The sequence below is a fragment of the Rhinatrema bivittatum genome, unplaced genomic scaffold, assembly GCF_901001135.1.
Source record: "Rhinatrema bivittatum unplaced genomic scaffold, aRhiBiv1.1, whole genome shotgun sequence".
Classification (NCBI taxonomy): Eukaryota; Metazoa; Chordata; class Amphibia; order Gymnophiona; family Rhinatrematidae; genus Rhinatrema; species Rhinatrema bivittatum.
In genome coordinates, this window is record NW_021821361.1 from 570 (window position 1) to 24,690 (window position 24,121).

The 24,121-nt window shown below is 45.8% G+C and overlaps 1 long non-coding RNA gene across 1 annotated transcript; it reads right to left on the bottom strand.

The window, feature by feature from the left end:
• Positions 1 to 885: 885 nt before the first annotated feature.
• On the bottom strand, positions 886 to 22,422 carry LOC115082629. The gene is made up of 3 exons (XR_003854214.1): positions 22,385 to 22,422; positions 6,098 to 6,228; positions 886 to 1,001 (listed from the first exon to the last, which is right to left on the bottom strand). It is a non-coding gene; the product is annotated as an uncharacterized LOC115082629 (long non-coding RNA).
• Positions 22,423 to 24,121: the final 1,699 nt, after the last annotated feature.

Below are 24,121 nucleotides of genomic sequence, written 5' to 3' on the forward strand. Positions count from 1 at the left end.
AGGGTCTTCTTGGGAAAGCAGAATATCAAACATCTATAAAAAAAATAAGATAATAAATAAAATCCAAACACGTGCTTGCGGGAGCTATTTAGTGATTGTTTTTTTTTTTTTTTGGACAAATCTAGCGAGTTTCTCACTATTCTGAAATCTGCATCAGGTTCCTCACTTAACAAATCAAAGAGAGAATGCGACCTCTGGCTAGAGTACTGCAGGAAAGTACCAGAGAGTGACTCCTCCTCTGGCTAGAGTGTCAGCCTGGTTCAACCCCAGCACCTGACTCCTCCTTCACCCAGACACCGGCAGCAGAGACTTAAATGAGGTTAAGACTAATACTCTCTCTCTCTCTGATGGAAGCCAAAGAAATAATCACAATCAGGGCAAAAAAAAAAAGCAGGAGTTACATCATTTCCCTATGAGAGACAAACTGCCAGCAGTAGTCATCCACGTTTTTGGTTTTCACTGGTGCTGCTGGGGATCTGACAGATCTTTTCCTTCCAACTGTGCCACTTTCTCCCTGAGCCCAGAGGACTGGCCCAAACTGAGCCTCACTCCTGGCTTCCCTGCCTCTTCTGCTCACTTGCATTTTAATTGTCTTCTTCTTAACTGTGAATGGTGGCAAGGGAAAGTGCCAAGTTTGTTTTCCGTGATCATCTCCAAGGGCGTGCAGGTCAGTAGCAGTGTAATGAGAGGCTGAAAGTGAGTCATCTGTGTGCCGGCGAAGTCGATGCAGCCTTGTAGGCGAACTATGGGACCTGCACTGGCAGCTGACGAAGGAATGGGACAGTCTGGAGCTTCAACTATACTAGTCGCCTCCCCTGCAGATGAAGCCCTGGCGGCCGGCAAGACTTAGGCGCGCCCCTAGGGCTGAAGAGAGCAAGGGTCAAGGCAAGCAGCAAGGTGGAGGCATAGAGACAAACCAAAGATCGAGCCGGTCGGCAGGCAAACGTGGTCAGGTCCAAGCAGCAGGCAAATGTGGTCAGGTTCAGGCAAGAAGTCAGAATCTGGAAGGCAGGCCAAAGGTGACAAAGACACACAGAGACAATGATGAGTCAGGCAGGACAAGGCAAAGCTGGACAAGCCTAGGCTGAACGAGGCATGGGAATGCAGGAGCAACACACACTACCAAGCTAGGCGACCCGCTGTTGAGGCATCTGTGGGGCATCTAAAGCTACCTTAAATACCAGTGGTGGCTGACGTCATCATGGGGGCACCAGGTCAGGATTCCTGCCATGGCTTCCTTTAAGGTATAGGTGCACGCTGCACGCGCGCCTAGAGGGAGCAGGACAGGACAGCGGAGGGGAATGCAAGCGACGTGGCCCTGGCAGCGACAAGCAGCATTCTTGCTGCATGTGGGGGGGTCCATCGGCAATCAGGGGTAAGTGAGACGGTTTGCGGAAGCCCTGTGAGCCGCGCATCATAACAGGCAGAGTCTCCCAATTGTTAGTTTAAAAAAAAACAAAACAGCAAGAAAGGCAACGGTAAGAAATGTAGCAGGAGGTGTTTGGCTTTGTGCTGTACTGGGGTATGTGGGGAATGTACAGCATGGAAGTGTATACTGTTAAGAGGAAGAGATGAACTACGTCTCTCAGTGACTTAGAGATTTGGGGAAGTTTGACTGTACCAGAGTTTCGGGAGGACAACCTATTTATTTTTTTTTCAGGTGGATATTAAATTAAAATTCATGTTCATTCTAAAGTAGGTATTTCAGTGGATTCCTCCCACAGCAGTAGAAATGTGTGAGGGATTTTTTTTCCCCCTGTATGTTGGTCTTGCCTGGATTCTAAGCTCTACTGAGCAGGGACTGTCTCTTATGTGTTTTTGTACTGTGCTGTCTACGTGCAGGAGTGCTAAAGAAGTGACACGTAGTAGTAGTAGTAGTAGTAGTAGTAGTAGTAGTAGTAAGGGTGAATTGCTCTGGACAGATTTGAAATTGTATCCTATTTTGATGATGTGGTCATTCCCACTGATCAAACGTGAATGAGGGCTAGGAAAGCCATAGGGCAAGCTGACATACAATGAGAAAATGCTAGGGTGGGAGGAATGATGGCTGCCAGTGGTTGGAAGACTGAGTGGCCAGGGAAGTGGCACGGACCATCCTCACGGCCAGCTTGGCTGAGGCCTGCAGCGAGTGCAGGAAGAGAGAGGCGGGGGGATCAGAGTGTGTCCGTGCACTGCTGGGCCTCTAGGCTGTCCTCTCCATTTCCAGCAACATTAAGCAAGTTTCTGTGTGGAGTAGTGTCGCCAGATGGGCAGTTTTCACGCCCACTGGTCTATTGTTCTGAGCGTGTGCAGGAAGGTTTTTTCTTTTTTTTGGTTGTGGGATTTGGGGCTTTTTTTTTTCTGGTGGTGGCGCTGTTTTTTAGGTGTCTTTCCGGAAGGGGTGCTGCGGTAGCTGGAAGCCACATTTCCAGTGAGGTTTTGTTGTCGCGGTCCTGAACAAACTGATGCCAGTTTGAAGCTTGAGGGAGAAATGGAGGGGAGCTGCGCCTGGGGGGAGGGGAAGGGAAAGGGAGTATCAGACAGCTTAAATTTCCATTGCTCATTTTAGAGAGTCAAAGGGAAGAATATTACAAGTGGACACTTCTCTATCCGCTTTACTTCTCCCATCAAAAGAAAATAAAAACTAAATATAGTCTATGGCTTATTCTAGGTAGACGTACAGATAGCTCTTGACAAAGGATCATTGATATCAATGAGGGTGGCCTTTTCCGTGCAGTGGCAGGTGGCTGTCTCTCGCAGTTCAGGCTTCCCTTTCTCATGGCGGCACTAATGGGCTGGCTGTAAACCTCCCCGACAGGCTTCCAGGTATCCCTGGATGAACATAAGAAATGCCAAACTGGGACAGACTAAGGGTCCATCAAGCCCAGCATCCCATCTCCAACAATGGCCAATCCAAGTCACAAGTACCCGGCAAGTACCTAAACTATTCGTTATTGATTAATTCCTCTAGAAACTTATCCATGGTAGTGAGAACCACTACTATCTGCAATGCTATTAGTTTCACTCAAAAATACAGTACTGTCTTCAGTGCTAAAGGGAAGAGAGCTGCCTTATAAATACACTGTCAGTGCTAACTGCTGCTTGTTTTAACACCCCCCCAAGCAGGAATGGAACAGCAATATGATGATATTTTGGCAAAAAAAGAGGGAGAAAGATGATTGAGAGAGTGGAGACAGAATGAATTTTGGTTTTGTGGTCAGGCGTAGAATTATAAATTTTTTTGCCATAAAACATGTGTGTGTGTTGGTGGGGTGGGAGAATTCCAAAATAAGGTGCTGAATTGAATCTAAAAATATCTTAAAATGGTACTGGTAGGCAAGGCCGATGCAAGAAATGCAAGTGATGGAGAACTCTAGTCCCCAAATGCCACAAACAGGCCAGTCTCCACGCCTAATGTGTGTCCCTGGGACACACATTAGGCGTTTAATCTACTCTCGAACAATGGAACCTTCCTCCCCCCTAATTACCGGAACGGCATGGATACCTCCTCTAATATGTGGACTAACACTAGTCTGAAATTTTGTTATGTCTCCCTTTAACTTAATCTAAGTTTGATGCCCTCTTCGGCCTTTTTTCTTCCAGCTACCTAAGCCTCCAAGTTCACAGGTCCTCGTTTAATGTAACTTTTGTTTCCTTATCTCAGTTATTTACCCCTGTTCGATGTAAACCGACCTGATATGGTATTTAACCATGAAGGTCCGGTATAGAAAAATGTTAAATAAATAAATAAATAAATAAATATTTCTCATGCATGCCTCATATTTGCCTGCTCGCTTTTTCAAACCCAAACTGTGTGTGAGTATTCACCATCTGCACAACGCATGCTTTTTTTTCCCTTTTCTTTTTTAACTATGTCTTGCACTTGTTTTTAAGATACTGCACTGAATTTGCAGGAGTCAGCAGGGCCGGTACAAGAATATTTAATTGCCCTAGAGAGGGGTCCCAATCTGGACTTGCTTTCTAATACATCTTGAATGGTGCAGCTCTGCACAGTTCTCAGATGACATTTATGTTATGGCAACACTGGACATGACAACCTGATCTGTAGACTTTTCTAGCAATGTTTAACTTTTTTATATACATTGTTAATTTTGTAAATTTGTCTGCATGCAATGCAGGAATTTGTGCACAATTGTGCATAATAAAAAATTGGTTTTACAACTTTTGCGTTTTGAGCTAGATTTGGTGATTGGTTTTCTAAAAATATTTGGCATCTGGCAACCCTGTGGAGTGAGATCACAGGAAAGAATAATCAGTAAGGGTAGGTGATAGCTCCTAGATTGGTAGTTTACTGCTAAATTAAGCTGCAAGACCTCCTCAAAGGGGGCTGAACTGGAGCATGTTGGGAATGAGGAATTTTGTTGGGAGTGTGTTCAGTTTAACATCGTTAAAAGAAGTGAGACTGAAAAATGCTTTCTTAATCTGTGTACCGTGAGCTCAGTTCTCCATGTTGGATATGACCTCCACAGATTCAATAGAGTAGGACTTAAAATATGACGAAAAGTATGGGAAATAAACCGGTAGTACAAATAACCCAGTGCTCTTCACCTTAAACAGGATATTATAGACGCTGCACAGCTAACAAATATCAAAGATGACCATCATACTAGGCTTCCTCGTAAGGGCTTTCGCCTATTCAACTCGGCCTTCTAAATAATCATAGGTCATATTGTTGAAACCAATTTTTAAATATTTTTCTTATGCAATTAAAACTCGCAAAGTCATAGGCTGTGTTCAGCCCAAAATCATATTATGCTTTGTGCAATCCATCATGTGAAATTCAACTTATCTTAAACACTTCTATATGTGAATGGAAATTGTCAGTCTTAAGCCCTAACGATAATCGCAGTGCTGATGACCCGACACGGAGCCGTGTTTCGGACTGCTTTCACACATCTGCCAGTCCTTCTTCAAGGGTGATAATTACAGTTGTTGAACCTATTCAAAAATGGCGCTTCAGCGTCTGGAAATGCCAAAAAAACGCTGAAGCGCCATTTTTGAATAGGTTCAACAACTGTAATTATCACCCTTGAAGAAGGACTGGCAGATGGTGAAAGCAGTCCGAAACACGGCTCCGTGTCGGGTCATCAACACTGCGATTATCGTTATGGCTTAAGACTGACAATTTCCATTCACATATCGAAGTGTTTAAGATAAGTTGAAATTTCACATGATGGATTTGCACAAAGCATAATATGATTTTGGGCTGAACACAGCCTATGACTTTGCGAGTTTTAATTGCATAAGAAAAAATATTTAAAAAATTAGTTTCAACAATATGACCTATGATTATTTATAAGGCCGAGTGAATAGGCGAAAGCCTTACGAGGAAGCCTAGTATGATGGTCATCTTTGATATTTGTTAGCTGTGCAGCGTCTATAATATCCTGTTTAAGGTGAAGAGCACTGGGATATGACCTCCAGCCAGGCTGCTGGCAAGAAATGCTACAATTACATTCTGCATGTCCACATAATGTGAACAGGATCAGAGATCTTTTTGAGTTTTGCTTTTTCACATAATTATTTTATCTGGTTTACTAAGTGTTATATTTATTAATATTCATTTTTTAAATAGTTTTGGGGTTTTTTTTAGAACCTTCAATCATTTTAAAAATCCCTTATTCCTGTTTTCAGTATTCATACTGCACTTTTAACTATTTTTTACCCAATCTGAAGACTTTTCATAGTGGATCTAGTGATTTTCAGAGTTGGCAACACTGACCAGGGTCCTGGGAGAGGGTGGCGGTGGATCTGTGGGACGGGCACATACCTTTTAAATGTTACTATGCTTTATGAAGGCGAACTATAGCAGCATTTTAATACCAAAATGCGTCCCGCGCATGTTGCAGGCCTTTCCTTCCTAGGCTCCGTTAAATAATCGCGCAAGGAAACGTGCCCTCCTCCGCCGCCTGAGCTGCTCTGAAACAAATGCTCGGAGGCCCAATTATTCAGCTATGCGCATGAATGTTTGAGTTTATTTTTTGAGTTACTACAGCTAAGGATTGGCTTGGCGAATCTGCATTCCTTATCCCCCCCCCGATGTTCTTCGCCTCCTCCCGCAGTGACAGCGCTGTCCCGGCTTTCACTTTCGGGTTACCTGGCTCGCTCGCAGCACTGCGACATGGCGATCAGACCAAAGGCTGCTGGCCACACGCATCCCACGATGCTTCCTTTCGCCTTCCGGCCGCGCTTGCCGTAGAAGCGCAGCGTATTTGCATGTGGAAAAATCTAGGGAGAAACGACTGGTTTTATTCACCTAATTCTCCAAGAGCTGATTGTCCGCTCATGGCGTTAAGAAAAGTGGATAACATTGGTGGGATTTTTTTTTTTTTTTAAACCACAATATAATGTTCCCAAAGTTCCAGGCTGACGCCGTCTTAATGGTTTTAAGAGCTCCGTGGAGCATACACTTCCCCTATTCTGTAGGTTTTCAATCTCAGTCAAAAGACCAAGACGAAACCTTCTTCAACTCATGACTCAGACCTTAGTTTAGTCTCATAAAAATGTGATATACCGCTTTTCAAATACATCACATCCATTAGGTTTCATATGAGTCAAAAAACGTGATCTGCCAGTGAAATGCATGGAGTGAAAAAAGGGTAAAAAGACTTCTTTTCAAAATCAAAAACTTTGAGAGAAAATAAGAATTAGAATAATAATTCTAATAGCATCAGTTTACAATGCAGTTACAAAATACCAGTTATATCACCGTTTGCATTGCAAAATAACATAAAAACTAACAGGTCGATACTGTAAGGCCGCGTTAGAAAGAGTGCAGCAGTGCCGGGCGCACCCTCGTTCCCCACACGTACAGTTCACTTCACATACCGCTCGATACTCTATGTAAATTACTTGCAAATGCAAGCCGCGTCTGCGAAGCGTGAGGGAAGCGTTAGGCCCGCGCAACCCATTTTACTGTATAGGCGCTTAATACAGCGCCTATACAGTATCCTGGGTGCGCTGGTACCTGTCATTTCAAATGTCATTTCAACTGACTTTTGAAATGACAGGTACCAGGAAGTGGATGGTTCCCCCCCTCCCGAAGCAAGGCACAGGGCGAAAAGTAAAACAAAGGGGAATAAAGTGTAAAAAAAAAGTAAACTTACTAGCGGGAGCCGGCGGGCGCATGTTCGATCCAGGCGGCGGCGGGAGCCGGCGGGCAGGTGGGTGCCCGTTCATCCAGGCGGCAGGAGTCGGCGGGCCGCGCGTTCGATCCAGGCGGCGGGCGGGTGGGCGCCCGTTCATCCAGGCGGCGGCGGGAGCCGGCGGGCGGGTGGGCATGCATTCATCCAGGTGGAGGGAGCCGGTGGCGAAAGCGGCCTCCGGCAGCCCCCGCTGGCAGTGAATGAATGCACGCCTGTGTACGCCCATGCGATTTCGGCGCTCAAGGCATGACGTCACGACGCTTGACGTCACGGCATGTGACATCGGCGTTCGCTAATGCACTGCACATAAGAAAATGCCATACTGGGTCAGACCAAGGGTCCATCAAGCCCAGCATCCTGTTTCCAACAGTGGCCAATCCAGGCCATAAGAACCTGGCAAGTACCCAAAAACTAAGTCTATTCCATGTTACCATTGCTAATGGCAGTGGCTATTCTCTAAGTGAACTTAATAGCAGGTAATGGACTTCTCCTCCAAGAACTTATCCAATCCTTTTTTAAACACAGCTATACTAACTGCACTAACCACATTCTCTGGCAACAAATTCCGTAAGTTCTGGAAAATTTAAGATTTAAACAGCTTATTGTAGAAAAAGACAACTATACAATAGCTATCAATATCACCGTATCAGGTGCATTGCAATTTAAGAAAAAATGTCCCATTACATAACTATTGCAGAAAACATCTACATTTTGTAAATAAAGCAATTTATCATAAAGATTTACCCCCTTCTCATCCTCCTTGGGCCCAGTGATGATGATATAATCAGAACAAATTTGGGATCAGCTTTTGGCAGGCCCAATGGACACTGCCTGCTTCTGGAACATGAAGCAGGTCGTGCTGAAGAGAATGCCCTTGATGCAGTAAAGAAGCTTCCAAGCATCTTGGATGGCTTCCTAACATAAGAACATGCCATACTGGATCAGACCAAGAGTCCATCAAACCCAGCATCCTGTTTCCAATCCAGGCCATAAGAACCTGGCAAGTACCCAAAAACTAAGTCTATCCCATGCTACTGTTGTTAATAATGGCAGTGATTATTTTCTAAGTCAACTTAATTAATAGCAGGTAATGGACTTCTCCAAGAACTTCTCCAATCCTTTTTTAAACACTAACTGCACTAACCACATCCCCTGGCAACAAATTCCAGAGTTTAATTGGGCGTTGAATGAAAAAGAACTTTCTCCGATTAGTTTTAAATGTGCCCCATGCTAACTTCATGGAGTGCCCCCTAGTCCTTCCTACCTCTGTGTCTTTGGGAACAGTTGGTAACTTCAACTGGTGGATTGTGTACTTCCTAAGGTCCATGAGTTTGAAGTCCTCTATGAAGGGGCATTCTCTGCCCAGGGGAAGAGCTGACGCTTCTACTGGACAAGCTGTTAGCAATGTATAGATGAATGCCCTTAGGGGTAAGAGGCCCTGGTTGAACTGTCATGTGATATCTTTCTGTTGGCTGATCAGTCTCCTAAATAAAAAACCAGCATATGCTCAAATAACATCAAAATGGCCATGTTTCAACAATGTTTGCTTCTATGTGAGTAATTTAAAAAATATTAAAAGATAGGAGACAGTTTGTAATGGTAAATGGAACCTACTCTGAAGAGAGAGTTGTGTTAAGTGCAGTGTCACAGGGATCGGTGTTGGGACTGGTTCTGTTCAGTATCTTTGTGAGCGACGTTGCAGAAAGGACAGAAGGTAAAGTTTGTCTATCTGTGGATGATACTAAGATTTGCCACAGAGGAGACACACCTGAAGGAGTAGAGAGAATGAAAAATGATTTAAGAAAGCTGGAAGAGTGGTCGTAGACTTGGCAGTTGGGATTCAGTGCCAAGAAGTGCAGAGTGACACATCTGGGGTGCGATAATCCAAAAGAGCTGTATGTGATGGGCGATGAAAGACTAATATGCATGGACTGGGAGAGGGACCTTGATGTGATAGTGTCGGGAGATCTGAAGATGGCAAAGCAATGTGACAAAGGGATAGCTGGGTAGCTAAAGCCAGAAGAATGCCGGGCTGCATAGAGAGGAATAACCAGTAAGAAAAAGAAGGTGATAATGCCCTTGTACAGGTCCTTGTTGAGTCCTCACCTGGAATGGTGTATTCAGTTCTGGAGCCCGTATCTCAGAGATAGGATGGAGGCAGTCCAGAGAAGGGTGACCAAAATGGTGGTGGGTCTCCATCAAATGATTTATGAGGAGAGGTTGAAGATCGTAAATATTTATACCCTGGAGGCGAGGAGGTGCAGGGGAAATATGATACAAACCTTCAGATACCTGAAATGTTTTAATGATGCATGAACTTCGAATCTTTTCCATTGGAAAGAAATCAGTAGAACTAGGGGTCACAAAATGAAACTTCAGGGGGGACGACTCAGAACCAAGACCAGAAAATGTTGCTTTACGGAGAGGGTGGTGGATGCCTGGAATACCTTTCCGGAGGAGGTGGTGAAGATGAAAACAGTCCCAGAATTCAGATGGTCATGGGATAAACACTGGATCTCTAAAGGCTAGAGGACAGAATTGTAACCTATCATTAAAATCATCCATTGTACCTGAAGACTGGAGGGTGGCCAATGTAACCCCAATATTTAAAAAAGGCTACAGGGGCGATCCGGGTAACTATAGACCAGTGAGCCTGACTTCAGTGCCGGGAAAAATAGTGGAAACTATTCTCAAGATCAAAATCGTAGTGCATATAGAAAGACATGATTTAATGGGACACAGTCAACATGGATTTACCCAAGGGAAGTCTTGCCTAACAAATCTGCTTCATTTTTTTGAAGGGGTTAATAAACATGTGGATAAAGGTGAACCGGTAGATGTAGTGTATTTGGATTTTCAGAAGGCGTTTGACAAAGTCCCTCATGAGAGGCTTCTACGAAAACTAAAATGTCATGGGATAGGAGGCGATGTCCTTTCGTGGATTACAAGCTGGTTAAAAGACAGGAAACAGAGAGTAGGATTAAATGGTCAATTTTCTCAGTGGAAAAGGGTAAACAGTGGAGTGCCTCAGGGATCTGTACTTGGACCGGTGCTTTTCAATATATATATAAATGATCTGGAAAGGAATACAACGAGTGAGGTTATCAAATTTGCAGATGATACAAAATTATTCAGAGTAGTTAAATCACAAGCAGACTGTGATACATTGCAGGAAGACCTTGCAAGACTTGAAGATTGGGCATCGAAATGGCAGATGAAATTTAATGTGGACAAGTGCAAGGTGTTGCATATAGGGAAAAATAACCGTTGCTGTAGTTACACGATGTTAGGTTCCATATTAGGAGCTACCACCCAGGAAAAAGATCTAGGCATCATAGTGGATAATACTTTAAAATCGTCAGCTCAGTGTGCTACAGCAGTCAAAAAAGCAAATAGAATGTTAGGAATTATTAGGAAGGGAATGGTTAATAGAACGGAAAATGTCATAATGCCTCTATATCGCTCCATGGTGAGACCACACCTTGAATACTGTGTACAATTCTGGTCGCCGCATCTCAAAAAAGATATAGTTGCGATGGAGAAGGTACAGAAAAGGGCAACCAAAATGATAAAGGGGATGGAACAGCTTCCCTATGAGGAAAGGCTGAAGAGGTTAGGGCTGTTCAGCTTGGAGAAGAGACGGCTGAAGGGGGGATATGATAGAGGTCTTTAAGATCATGAGAGGTCTTGAACGAGTAGATGTAACTCGGTTATTTTCACTTTTGAATAATAGAAGGACTAGGGGGTATTCCATGAAGTTAGCAAGTAGCACATTTAAGACTAATCGGAGAAAATTCTTTTTCACTCAACGCACAATAAAGCTCTGGAATTTGTTGCCAGAGGATGTGGTTAGTGCAGTTAGTGTAGCTGGGTTCAAAAAAGGGTTGGATAAGTTCTTGGATGAGAAGTCCATTAATGGCTATTAATCAATTTTACTTAGGGAATAGCCACTGCTATTAATTGCATCAGTAGCATGGGATCTTCTTAGTGTTTGGGTAATTGCCAGGTTCTTGTGGCCTGGTTTGGCCTCTGTTGGAAACAGGATGCTGGGCTTGATGGACCCTTGGTCTGACCCAGCATGGCAATTTCTTATGTTCTTATGTAAAGGGCGCATGGGGGTACCTTGCTGGTGGAGTGGTTACTACCCTTAACCAATAAGCCTTGATACTTTTGATGCAAGTGCAACATTGCCGTCTGCTTTGACAGCAGAAGAAAAAAGGGAATTTGATTCAGATAGCAATCAACGAGGGCCCCGACCTGTACGGTCTGGAGTACTGATAAGCATGGAGGTAATCTGCACAGAACGGCAGTTACTACTCTTAACAAAAGGCATGGGATTACTACTCTTGATGCTTTTCACACAACTGCAGCTTTGCTCTCCATTTCAATGGTGGGGGGGGGGGGGGGGGAAATTGGATTCAGACAACAATCAACATGGGCCCTGATTTTTACGGTCTGGAGTACTCATATGCAGATATAAAGGGAAAAAGCACAGGACTGCTTCTATGGGCAAGTCCATAAGCATAGCACATCAAGCAGCACTGTGAATTTTTCAAGAAGGCTCATCACCCATTAAAATTTTGCTAGCAGCAATATTTTATGGGTTATAAGGCTTGGGGATAACTGCACAGAACAGCAATTACTATCCTTAAGAGAAACATGGGGTGACCTGCCCAGAACGGCAGATATAAGAAGCTTGCTGGGCAGACTGGATGGCCTAGTTGGTCTTTTTCTGCCGTCATTAGTGTGTTACTGTGTATCATTCCAATGAATTCATAGTGTTATCTTCCAAAAGAGCACCATGTAGAAATAATATTATGAATTCATTGGAATTTTTTAAAATATTTATTGTTGAATCATGGTCAGGGCTGTTTGAGAAACTGCTTTTTATGCATGCAAATAAAGATTTATTTACAGGACACTGAAACTGCATATCTGTTACTCTGTGGTCTGGTATGCCTCTTTATCTGAATACCCAATGAAATCCTCTATGAACCCCTGCACTCCTTTCCAAGGCATTCTCCCATACCCGATTTCACTCAGATTCATGCACAGCTCCAGTACATCTCCCAGGTGCTCAGTATCCTGGCAGAGGCAGGTAACTTGGGGCTGGAGCCTAAGCTGTACAACTCCCATTCTTTCCAATAAGAGTGACTTTCAGACTTTATTTATTTCATTTGTTTGGTTTTATATACCGTCATTCGGTGTAGCCATCACAACGGTTTACAAGATTCAAACAGTATTTTCACTTTGGGGAAAATTAGCTGGAACATGTCCACTTACTTCATTCTAGCCGACAACTTTTCTCTAGTTTTAAGATTGGTTAAACTTGTAAAGGGCCAAAGATGCTTTTTCCTCTGGGGATCACAGACTTCTCAGAAAAAAAAAACCAAAACAGAACTTGAGCCTATCCACCATTACAGCCATTTCTCCTCTCATAATGCAGCATTTCCCTATGTGAGCACTAATGTTTTTTGTGATCCCCTTCCAGTCCCGGTGATTCGTAGTGCCATGAATATGAGCAGGCAATTAGTGTCTAAATGAAATTAATATGAAAGGAATCAAGCCATCCATAAGGGGGGTGACAGCCCTGGGCCTTACACTTTAAGGGATCCTGCAGCTACCATGGTAGCCCTGTCTCTGGCACTATAATTTCCTGGCAGCTTGGGGTGGAACCATGCACTTTCCCTAAGGTCAGCTCATAAGGGAATGTAAAAGGAACAGATTAGTAAGAATGACTCACTCACTCACATTGGGCCATGAGTAGCAGAGCAGCCGCTGCCATTTCTCCTTTCACATTGAGCATCAGCCTGGAGCTGCTGGTGGCTACAGCAAGAGGGACCAAGGGATGCAAGGCCTGAGTTCAGTGGACTGGTCCATGTGACAGGAGGGGCCCCAGTGAGAAATCACTTTGCTGACACAAAGGAGAGGCGGTTAGCCCGGCCATTGGCCACTGGTGAGGAGAGTCGGCTGCAGTAACAGAAATGGTGTATCAGCTGTTCTGGGAAGGAAAAGAAGGCACTGCACCTACAAACAAAGATGGCCGACAGCAAATTAAGAAACCGACAACTGGCTAATATGGGCCAGGGGCAGTGACCGCAATTTGCCCCATAGCTCTCTTAAAGGAGACTTGCCTCCAACCCTTAAATCCAGTGAGGGCCCTAGTGTTGCCCAGGCAGGCAATCTGGGGGTGGGGAAGAGAGTGATAGCAGCAGAAAATTTAAGGAAAAAATATTGGGGTATGTGTGTGCATATGAGATGCATCCACCTGTTTCATGACCATTTCTACCATCTAGCCTCAGCAGTTAGTTCATTTTCATAACAGTGTACTTTCTTATTGACCATTACCCAAAGGGAGATGCAGATCTCAGTAGTCTCTTCTTTCTATGCAGATGTGTGCAATCATTTTTGGATGCTATGATAGCCTGCAATCATCTAATATATTTGGTATAATTGTACTATGCAAAAGCAAGAATTTGTCAGTGTGCTTCTAGGAATAATCCACCTTAGTAAGCTGTAGGGATGTGAATCGTTTTTCAACGATTAAAATTATCGTCCGATAATGTTTATATCGTCTTAAATCGTTATAGAACACGATACAATAGAAATTCTAACGATTTATCGTTAAAAATCGCACTCCCCGTTAGTGCGCACTAACTCGATTTAGTGCGCACTAACTGAAAATGATACAAATAAACACTTTCCAGGTCACTGAAGGTCAGTTAGGAATGAATATGTGTTCCTATTGGCTGGCTGCCCTCTTATCTATTGATGTTACCAAGGTTACCACTGAGGTGATGGTTGGGGGGATGGGAAATGGAACTGGAAACTAACGAACACCAACAGAAAATGAAACAAAGTGTTCACACTTCCCAGGTCAGTAAAGGTCACTTAGGAATGAATATGTATGTATGTATTCCTATTGGCTGGCTGTGCTCTTATCTATTGATGTTACCAAGGCTAATACTGAGGTAATGGTTGGGGGGATGTGAAATGGAAACAGTTGGAAGCTTGACAAAAAAAGTAATGTAATGATCAGCACTCACGTGACTAGAACTTGTTTGTTTATTATTTTTGTTAGCAGGCACCTGAAATGCTAGTGCATGTTGAATTTGCCAATCACTGTGCATTTTAGAAAGGTGGTCCTGGCTGGAACTGTACACAGTTCAAATATATGTAATTGATTGTTGGTAAGTGTATTTTTAAGTAGCCACACTGGCACAAGTATGTTTACTTTTCCTCCTACTTAACTCACTAGCTCAGCTTTGTAAGAAGGGCTTCTCTGCTTGTGTGTTGTTTTTGTTTGGTGTGAGGAGAGCAGAAACATCAGATCTTTATTCAATCTACTACAGTCATCTCTTACAGTGCCCTATCCCTATTAATACCAGGAGTGTTGTGATCTTCCTGCACACAGTGCCCTAACCCTGATACCAGTCTGAGACAAGCTCCCTCCCTGCATTACTAGTGAGAGGCTGGCTTCACAGACAGGGGGGAGCTGCCTGACCCTCACTCCTGACTTCCCCCATGTCCCAGCTAGTGAATGGTGTGTGGGTGAGGGGGGGGGGGGGAGGATGGTGAAGTCTGAGACAGCTCCCTCCCTGCATTACTAGTGAGAGGCTGGCTTCACAGACAGGGGGGAGCTGCCTGACCCTCACTCCTGACTTCCCCCATGTCCCAGCTAGTGAATGGTGTGTGGGTGAGGGGGGGGGGGGGAGGATGGTGAAGTCTGAGACAGCTCCCTCCCTGCATTACTAGTGAGAGGCTGGCTTCACAGACAGGGGGGAGCTGCCTGACCCTCACTCCTGACTTCCCCCATGTCCCAGCTAGTGAATGGTGTGTGGGTGAGGGGGGGGGGGAGGATGGTGAAGTCTGAGACAGCTCCCTCCCTGCATTACTAGTGAGAGGCTGGCTTCACAGACAGGGGGGAGCTGCCTGACCCTCACTCCTGACTTCCCCCATGTCCCAGCTAGTGAATGGTGTGTGGGTGAGGGGGGGGGAGGATGGTGAAGTCTGAGACAGCTCCCTCCCTGCATTACTAGTGAGAGGCTGGCTTCACAGACAGGGGGGAGCTGCCTGACCCTCACTCCTCCGGGGGTATTGTGATCTTCCTGCACACAGTGCCCTATCCCTGATACCAGGGGTGTTGTGATCTTCCTGCATGCAGTGCCCTATCCCTATTAATACCAGGAGGGTTGTGATCTTCCTGCATGCAGTGCCCTATCCCTATTAATACCAGGAGTGTTGTGATCTTCCTGCATGCAGTGCCCTATCCCTGATACCGGGATGTGTGCAAGAAGATCACAACACCCCCGGTATCAGGAATAGGGCACTGTGTGCAGGAAGATCACAACACCCCCAGTATCAGGAATAGGGCACTGTGTGCAGGAAGATCACAACACCCCTGGTATTAGGGATAGGGCACTGTGTGCAGGAAGATCACAACACTCCTGGTATTAATAGGGATAGGGCACTGTGTGCAGGAAGATCACAATACCCCTGGTATCAGGGTTAGGGCACAAGTTCTAGTCACATTGACTGATCACATTACTTGTTTTGTCAAGCTACCAACTGTTTCCATTTCCCATCCCCCATATACTGTCAGTAGGAAACTTGGTAACATGAATAAATAAGAGGGCAGCCAATAGGAATACATATTCATTCCTAAACTGACCTTAACTGACCTGAAAAGTGTCAAATTGTATCATTTTCAGTTAGTGCGCACTAACTCCCAGTTAGTGCGCACTAACTCCCGTTAGTGCGCACTAACTCGAGTTAGTGCGCACTAATCGGAAAAAACGATTTTTAACGATTTTTTAACTAAAAAATCGATTTTCTTGCCCTGCCACACGATTTCTATCGTTAAGACGATATGGAAAACGATTCACATCCCTAGTAAGCTGTGATCTTGAGGATGCTCTTACTACCCTAGCCAGATGATCACTCTTTGCACCTGTCTCTAACACCCTGACCCCTTCACTTCTTACCCCATTTTTTGGATAATTTAAGAGCACAAGCGTTGCCATACTGGGTCAGACTGAGGGTCTTTCAAGCCCTGCATCCAGTTTCTAACAGTGGCCAATCGAGGTCACAAGTACCTGGCAGGATCTCAAATAGCAGTTAGATCCCATATTGCTAACACCCAGGGATAAATAGTGTCGTTTCCCCCAAATCTACCTGGTTAATAACAGTTTATGGACTTTTCCTCCAAGAAATTACCAAACCTTTGTGCAGTGCATAGTTGTAGTGCAGGTGCATGCTATCCTAGGAAGGATGTAATGCAGAGGCACTTCTGATGACCCTTTCAGGAAGCGATATTAAGTATTCAGAGACATATAAGGTAGCAATATCCTGTGTTGGTTCATGCCTGTCAAATTCAATTCCTAAGAAGCTAAGGGCACCGAAGGGTTATTTTTAACCTTCAGAAAGCCAATAAGTTTACCTGTCTCCGCTATTTACAGTTTTTAATGGTTGATGGCTCCTGTTTAATATTTTCAGGGCCAATTTTGTAACTATAAATCAGTACCACAATCTGTGGAATATCAAATGAAGGCCGAGGATGTTCATTATTTATCTTCTGTTGAATATTCAGGAAACAGGGTTATGACTGTTTAGATGTAGATTGTTATTAATGAGCCTGTTTGTTTTGAAAAGACATTTTGTGTTATTTATGGATGATTTATATCTGTTTTACTGCACATGTAGTTTCTGTTTGATGATATGTTGTCCTGCCATAGGCTTTTGAGGAGAGGAAGAATATAAATATGAGCAAAAAGAACAAATAAATGAAACACCAGTTAATGAAAAAACTGCACTATGTTGTTTTAGGATGGCCGTAATCCTCGTCGATGTACAGTGCTACTAAGAAAGTACTGGAGGGTCAGGCCAAGCATGCAATCTACATGCAATCTTTTCTTATTAAATCAGACTTTATTGCTTAGAATGTCTGGTTTGGGGTCAATGGAATATAGGAATATTGGTTCTTACCTGCTAATTTTCGTTCCTGTAGTACTATGGATCAGTCCAGACTGCTGGGTTTTGCCTCCCTTCCAGCAGATGGAGACAGAGAAAAACGTGAAGGGCACCCTCTAATATACCGGCGCGCCGCCTGCGATCCCTTCAGTATAAACAGCATCAACGCAGATAAAGAACTAATGAACTTTGCAACCAAAAACCTCACATCCTAATCTAATGGTTAGATCAAAACTGAGGAAAAGGAATGCGACCAAAAAACTATGTACATGACAGGAGCACTCTGGAATTGAACTCATCAAATTGAGCTGATTTGCGTAGTCTTTTGCTCATTCGCGTAGTCTGTAGCTAAAAGAAATGAATTTGAGCGGACTCTCCCTCTTTAAACTTGTCTTCTGTTATGGTCGTGGACCCTTGGGCCAGTTGAGACTGCAGATGTTGTACTGTGGGGACCCACAGTGAGTGTCTCAGCCGGGAGGTGGCGCTGACGAGAGACTCCGGAGAAGACTTCACCACTGGAAGTCCGAGGTCCCCCCAGGAGGAGCCCGTAGGGACCCGGACCTCTTGGACTTAGGTGGGACCCTCTGCGACCAAGGATCCAGGAAGCGGTCGAAAAGATGGTCGATGAGGACGGTAGGGCCCAGGAGGCTGGAAGAGTCTTCACCTTCGGAAGCCTGCGGCTCCCCTGGGAGGAGCCCGTGAGAGCCCAAGCCGCTGGGACATAGCAGAATCCCCTGGGCCAGCAAGAATCGGATACCTGAAGAGGCGGAGGGAACAGAAGTCAGAGTCCAGTACTGAAGCAGGGTCAGAAGCCAGAAATCAGAGGTCCGAAGTCAAAGCCAGGGGCGGAAGCTGGAAACAGAGTCGTGGACAGAACCAGGTCAGAAGCCAGAAATCAGAAGTCCAAACCAAAACCAGGAGCAGGAGCGAAGACAAAGTCAATGGACGAAGCCGGGTTGGAAGCCAGAAGTAGAAGAGATGATCCAAGATCCAACGCAGCAACTAGCAACTCAGGGGACTGAGTGAACCTCGTTGCAAGGCAAGGCATGTCAGTGACTGCCGGGTTTAAATAACCCGGCAGCGTCTGACGTCAGTGGGAGTTTCCTGCGCTGGCCCCTTTAAGACTGAAGCCGCAGCGCATGCACGCACCTAGGGACGGAACCAGCTGCAGATCATCATCGGCATCTCCCTCGCAGGGAGAGCGCCACGTTTCGGGCCTTTGGGGCCGAAGTGGAGGGACTCCCGCGGCCGGCCTGGGCCGGGAGGTGAGTGGAGGTCCCGGGGCACGGCCCAGGACCGTAACATCTTCCTCCCCATGCGGGCATCTGGACTGATCCGTGGTACTACAGGAACGAAAATTAGCAGGTAAGAACCAATTTTCCTTTCCTTATATGTACCCGGATCAGTCCAGACTGCTGGGATGTACCCATGCTGCCCTACATGGGGTGGAACCTGGAGAGTCCTGCTCAAAGCACACTGCTGCCAAAACAGTCGATATCTAGAGCCCGGACGTCTAAATGGTAATGCTTAGCAAAGGTTTGCAGAGACTTCCACTCTACAGATCTCCTGCAGCAAGACCTCCACTCTACAGATCTCCTGCAGCAAGACCAGCTGACTCTCTGCCCAAGATGCAGCTTGAGAGCAGATTGAATGAGCTTTTAGACCATCCGGTACTGCCCGGCCATGACATATATAAGTTGAAGGGATAGCTTCCTTCAACCAACGGGCAATGGTAGACTTAGATGCCTTATGTCCTTTCTTAGGACCTCTCCAAAGGACAAAGAGTGGTCTGAAAACCTGAAGTGATTAGTAACCTCCAAATATTGAAGGAGAACCCGTCGGACATCCAACTTCCTCAAGTCGTGAGCCTGAGGAGACCCAGAATCCAAACCCGGAAAAGCCGGCAATTCCACGGACTGATTCAAGTGGAAAGCAGATGCTACTTTTGGTAGAAAGGACGGTGCCATTCTGAGAGACACCCCCGAATCTGAAAACCTAAGAAAAGGTTCCCTACAGGACAGTGCTTGAAGCTCAGATATTCGCCTCGCCGAGCAAATAACCACTAGGAAGACCATCTTGAGCTCCATGGTGAGACCGCACCTTGAATACTGTGTACAATTCTGGTCACCGCATCTCAAAAAAGATATAATTGCGATGGAGAAGGTACAGAGAAGGGCTACCAAAATGATAAGACATAAGAACATAAGAAAGATGAGGAAAGACTAAAGACTAAAGAGGTTAGGACTTTTCAGCTTGGAGAAGAGACGGCTGAGGGGGGATATGATAGAGATGTTTAAAATTATGAGAGGTCTAGAATGGGTAGATGTGAATCGGTTATTTATTCTTTCGGATAGTAGAAAGACTAGGGGGCACTCCATGAAGTTAGCATGGGGCACATTTAAAACTAATCGGAGAAAGTTCTTTTTTACTCAACGCACAATTAAACTCTGGAATTTGTTGCCAGAGGATGTGGTTAGTGCAGTTAGTATAGCTGTGTTTAAAAAAAGATTGGATAAGTTATTGGAGGAGAAGTCCATTACCTGCTATTAGGTTCATTTGGAGAATAGCCACTGCCATTAGCAATGGTAACATGGAATAGACTTAGTTTTTGGGTACTTGCCAGGTTCTTATGGCCTGGATTGGCCACTGTTGGAAACAGGATGCTGGGCTTGGTGGACCCTTGGTCTGACCCAGTATGGCATTTTCTTATGTTCTTATGTTCTTATTAGGTCCTTCAAAGTGGCTCGCTTGAGGGGCTCAAAAGGAAGCCCGCACAACCCACGAAGAACCAGGTTCAGACTCCAAGAAGAACACACTGGTCGCACTGGGGGCTTCAAGTGCTTAGCACCCCTCAGAAAACGCGCTACGTCAGGATAAGCCGCCAGGGACACTCCATCAATTTTTCCCCGTAAACAGCCCAGGGCTGCAACCTGGACCCTGAGAGAACTGTATGCCAGACCTTTCTTCAACCCCTCCTGTAAGAAAGCAAGTATATGAACAAGAGAGGCACGGCACGGGGCGACGTCCAAACTGCTACACCATGAATCGAACACCTTCCAGACCCTAACATATGTAAGTGAAGTAGAGGTCTCACGTGCCCTCAAAAGAGTGGAAATGAGTGCGTCCGGATAACCCTTCTTCCTTAACTGCTTCCTTTCATAAGCCAGGCCGCTAGACAAAAGCGAGCTGCCTGGTTGAAAAATACTGGACCTTGCCTTAGACGATTCGGAAGAAGATTGCGGAAGACGAAGCAGACCGTCCACCGCCAAGTTGACCAGGTCTGCGAACCACGGCCTCCAAGGCCACTCCGGAGCTATGAGGATGACCAAGCCTGGATGGGACTCTATTCGTCTCATGACCTTGCCCACTTGGGGCCAGGGAGGAAAGACGTAGAGCAGAAATTCGAGGGGCCATGGAAGGACATGGGCATCCACTCCTTCTGCCCTGTGCTCCCTTCTGCGACTGAAGAATCGAGTCTCCTTCGCATTCAACCGAGTCGCCATCAAATCCAGGCAGGGAACTCCCCACCATCGAAAGGATGGAGCCCAAGCCTGGGGCCTTCCCGAAGACTGACACTGACCATAGGACGGTCTGGTCTGATGAAACCAGCGCTGACCTTGAAAACGAGACCGCGAAGGCCCAAAAGGCTTGGAAGACTTAGGCCTGTCCTCGGGAAGCTTGTACACCTTATTATCTCCTAAAGATTTAATAAACTGTTCCAAATCATCTCCAAACAGGAATTTCCCTCTGAAAGGATGCACCCCCAACTGAGACTAAGAAGAAACATCCTCCGACCAGTTACAGAGCCACAAAAGTCTCCAAGCTGACACTGCCGAGGCCATGGTACGGGATGAAGTACGGAGGAGATCATATAAGGCATCCGCCCCATATGCTACCACCGCCTCCAGATGAGGAAAGTTCCTGGGCATTCAGCAATTGTTGCACCCATCGCAGACTCACTCGCTGCATCAAACTGCTGCAGACAGCTGCCCTGACACCCAGAGCAGACACCTCAAAAATTCTTTTCAAGTGGACCTCAAGCTTTCTATCCTGGAAGTCCTTAAGAGCTGCCGCACCAGCCACCAGAATCGTGGTATACTTCATAACCGGTGACACAGCCGCGTCTATCTTGGGGACCCTGAGGAGTTCCAGGGAATCGTCTGGGAGCGGATACAATTTATCCATAGCGCGCCCCACACGCAAGCTCACCTCCACGGCATCCCACTCGTGGAACATAAGCTGCAGCAACATGGGATGAAAAGGAAAGGACTTGGTCGGAGGGTGAAGCCCCGAAAGGACTGGGTCCACCGAATCTGGAACCGAGGCCGCTGGAGAGGTTTGGATCCCTAGCTCCGACAGGACATACGGAATCAGCGGTTCCAATTCATCTCAATGAAACAAACGGAGGACACGAGGATCATCACCCTGAACAGGGACCGTCTGCTCTGCATCCCCATCCACGTCCGCCTGCAGAGGGTCCGCAGCCACATAGTCTCCCGCTGGGGCGGGCTCACTAGACCCCGATGCTCCCCGAATGCCCCGGATCCTTGATACCTCTGGAGGATCCGGGCGAGGGAGCTTCGCAGGAAGAGGAACCGGTCTCGGAAGACCCGGATCCGGATCCTCAGCAGGCATAAGGCTAGCCAAATAAGCCTTATGCATAAGTAATACAAAATCTGCAGAAAAAGAGGACTGGCTATTTAAGCTCCGCTGCGGGGAGTACAGGGGAGCACAGGAGAAGCTGGCCTCGAGCCCTGAGGGGACCCGGGACTCCTATTATAGGAGAGTGCACAGAAGGGGAATCCCCTTCCCCTGCCGTGATGTTGGGGAAATCATCCGAGGCTCCCAAAATGGCCGCCGTTCCTGTGCTCCGCGGGAACGAAGCAGACCGACTGCCCTGAAAATGCGAAGGCTTACCCGCACCACGGGGCCTCGCTGATGTCTTCCCCTTAGTGCCCTCCTTGGAGCCCAAAGAGCCCTCTCCCTCAGGGATACACTGGGAGCAGAGGCTCTCATGGGAGAACCGCACTGCTGGCTCCCCTCAAGCAACACAACGAGATGCATGTGGCATCGCTGAGGCGCGGAGGCAGGGGAAAACACCAAAAACACCCTCCGGAGCCCGGGAGACCGTAGGCAGAAAACTTAGTATTAATTTTTTTTTTTTAAACACCGCGACTCACACAGCATCAGGTCTGACCAGAGGATTGCAGACTCTGGGCCAAGGGGGGAGGGACCTGCCCACCAGTAAATCCCCCCCCCCCGTCACTCACCAGCAAGGGCTCCGGGTATGCAGGCTGCAAGTAGGAAGGAAAGAGAAAAAGCTCACCGGCAGCCGAGCCTGCAACCAGGGAGGAAGCCCTGCTGACTTTTCCCCGGGAGGTAATGTGCTCAGTGCTCTCTCTCTTTTTTTTTTTTTTTTTTTTAAAGGAGCCGCTTTGATCTAACCATAGGCAATTAATTTGAGCTGCTGCTTCTTTTTTTTTTTTTTTTTTAAAGAACTAAGTAAACTACCAGGACCAGCAGGTTCTGCTGGAGGCAGAGAAATACTGAAGGAATCGCAGGTGGCACACAGGTATATTAGAGGGTGCCCTTCAAGTTTTTCTCTGTCTCCATCTGCTGGAAGGGAGGCAAAACCCAGCAGTCTGGACTGATCAGGGTACGTATAGAGAAAAAAAATGTTAAATACATGTCATACTTCTACCTGACTTCTTGTCAGGATCCTCCTCCTGCTGGGATGTTTGAATAAAGGCTGTTCGTCACCTGTCAGTTGTAGCCTGCAGTAACAGGGTCTGATATTTCTTTGTTTCTTGAATTCTGGTAGACCCCAGATTACGACTATTCTAGAGAGAAGAAAAACCCACCCGCTAAAAGAAATACAGTTTCCAACAAATTAAAAAAATACAATTGCCAACTTCTGAACTGCCCCAGTCATTCTGGTGCAGAAAAAAATACGTGCAGGTAAACACAAGATCTTTCCAAAAATGCAACACAGTTCCTTGTGAACAAAATATAGTTGCCAGCCTCTGAGCCATGCCCGCTGCTGCTTTGGCTCAAGAAAAAAAATTCTTTGCAAATAAACAGTTCCTTGCCAAACAAAAATCCAGTGTTTAGGATTCTGGGCTGTGCCTGCTGCCGCTCTGGCATAACTCAAAAGGGAAAAACCCCTTGCAAAATAAAGGCATACATATAAAACAGCTTTTCTCATATAGACAGACTGATGCAATATGGTGTGCCCAGCCTAGCACATGGTTTTACTCGCAGTTGGGCATGCATTCCAGACTGTTATGCCGCATAACAAGACACACAATGAAAGCGTCTGATGCAGCAAGGACATTGGCGAATCTAAAACCAAAGCAGATAGCACCCATCCCATTTAAACTGCATGAAAAGACATTAGCTATTACCATCTGATGCAGGAAAGCGCGCCTGTATCGCCCAGTGCACATATTTTTACGCCGGAAAATTAACTCCAGCTCTAGAGGTGGAGTAAAGTTTATTAGCAGTCAAGAGCTCACGAGAAACACAAAAAATTTGGTCCTCTGTTGTGATAAATATGCCCCATGTAGGGTAGGGTTGTTTAGAGAGATTAGTATAAGATTTAGGTATTTGGGGTTAGAACAAAAAATTAAAAAAAGTTTATATAGGGATTAGTGGCATGGAGCATGATGATTAACTAAAGGACACCTTAAAAAATCGTGGGTGATACTGCATTGGGTAAATGGGGGATGTGGATGCATTCGTGTTAGGGAAACAGGCACTCAACATGAGCACCCGTTTTTTGCATGCGTCTTATTGCATCGGCCTGTCAGTCTCAGTAAACAAAATATGGTGGCAAGCTTCTGAGTTGCGCCTGCAGCATCACGGAAGCAAAAAACAAAAACAAAAACAAAAAACATGCATGTAAAGTACCATTCTTTACCAACAATACAGATCATAATTAGTCTCCATTTCCATATCTCCAGGTTAACCAGCTTCCATCACCTCCATCTCTCCAGGCTCCTCTGTCA